The sequence below is a fragment of the Arachis ipaensis genome, chromosome B02, assembly GCF_000816755.2.
Source record: "Arachis ipaensis cultivar K30076 chromosome B02, Araip1.1, whole genome shotgun sequence".
Classification (NCBI taxonomy): domain Eukaryota; kingdom Viridiplantae; phylum Streptophyta; class Magnoliopsida; order Fabales; family Fabaceae; genus Arachis; species Arachis ipaensis.
This window is the reverse complement of record NC_029786.2, coordinates 6,742,869-6,744,836: the sequence shown is the minus strand read 5'-3', so window position 1 is coordinate 6,744,836 and position 1,968 is coordinate 6,742,869.

Sequence of the window (1,968 nt, the reverse complement as noted above, 5' to 3'; positions counted from 1 at the left end):
CACTGTAAGTATCCTCTATCTAATTTTTTGTCATATGAGGAACTTTCTAAAAATCATAGAGCATTTTCGATTACATTATCCACAAATACTGAGCGCAAGCACTATGAGGAGGCTATGTCTCAACCTTGTTGGAAAAAGGATATTAAATATGAACTTGATTCACTTGATGAAAGCAAGACTTGGAAGATCACCTCTTTGCCACCTGGGAAGAAAGCTATAGGATGCAAATGGATTTTCAAGGTGAAATACAACCCTGATGGATCTGTAAAACGTCATAAGGCACGTCTTGTTGCCAAGGGCTACATACAAGTCCCTGGCATTGATTACAAAGACACCTTTAGTCCAGTCTTAAAACTCACAAGCCTTCGAATGGTACATGGATTGGCAGCAGCAAAAAACTGGTAGTTGAAGCAAATAGATGTGAATACTGCGTTCCTTCATGGAGATCTTGATGCAGAGGTGTATATGGTTGCTCCACTAGGGCTGAATATTGGCAAGGGACAAGTGTGCAAGCTAGAGAAGTCGCTCTATGGACTCAAGTAGGCCAATAGACCATGGAATAACAAGCTCAAATCTATTTTATTAGAGCTTGGCTACAAGCAGTGCCATTCTGATTATAGCCTCTTCACCAAACAATGTGAAACTGGTTTTACTGCAGTCTTAGTTTATGTGGACGATTTAGTACTGGCCGGAGATGACATTCTTCAGATCAACAAAATCAAAAGTGTCTTTGATGATCGGTTCAAAATCAATGATATTGGGAACTTGAAATTTTTCCTTGAATTGGAAGTAGCGCGTTCAGATAAAGGAATCGCGTTGTACCAGAGGAAGTATGTTGTGGACATGCTTACTGACTATGGCTTTGCCGATTGTAAACCAATCTCTACACCTATATATTATAGTATGAAGTTGAGCAAGGATAGTGAAACTCCTCTGCCCGATTCAACTGAATATCGGAAGATAGTTGGTAAATTGTTATATTTGACCAACACACGACCAGACATTAGCTATGCCATTGGTCGGCTTAGCCAGTACTTATACAAACCAACAAACTTGCATCTACACGCTGCTCATCGAATCTTGCGATACCTGAAATCTGCACCTGCTCAAGGATTGTTCTTTCCCACTTCTACTGATTTATGCATCACAGGCTTCTCTGATTCTGACTGGGCAGCTTGTCCAGACACACGACATTCAACTTCTGCCTATTGTTTTTATCTTGGGCCAGCTTTAATCTCTTGGAAAAGCAAGAAGCAGAATACTGTTTCATGCAGCTCCTCTGAGGTTGAATATAGAGCCTTAGCTACAGCCACCAAAGAGGCTATCTGGCTAGGATACTTGATGAAGGACCTTGGAATGCCTCTAACTAAACCTATCAGCATCTTTTGTGATAGCCAATCAGCCATTCACATTGCATCCAACCCAGTTTTTCACGAAAGAACCAAGCATATTGAGGTGGATTGCTATGTGGTACGCGACAAGTTCATGGAAGGATTTATTCATTTGATGCCTATCCCGACCAAAGAACAAGTAGCTGACTTGTTGACAAAGCCCGTTGTCCCCTGCTGTTTTCTCAACACTTCACTGTAAGTTAGGACTGTTGGACATCTACACTCCCAACTTGAGGGAGGGTGTTACTTGATAGAGAACCTTGTGCAGACTCGTATACATATAATGCAGCAACACAGCAGAATATAACTTAAGTAGATTAGTTACTAAATTTGTTATTATTATTGCCATCTGGAAGTAGTTAGTTAGAATTGAATTAGCACTATATAAGCTCGTTGCTATAGCGATAGTTAGTTGAGTTCTTTCACTCTAGAATGAGTTTATGTCAATTCTATTTCTTCTCTCAATTCCTTATATTCGTGTGTTCTCTCTCTGCTTCGCTCACCTTTTAACAGTGACATAACCTTTTATTTTTACATTATGTTATATGATTCTTATTGTATTTTTATTTCCTCATAA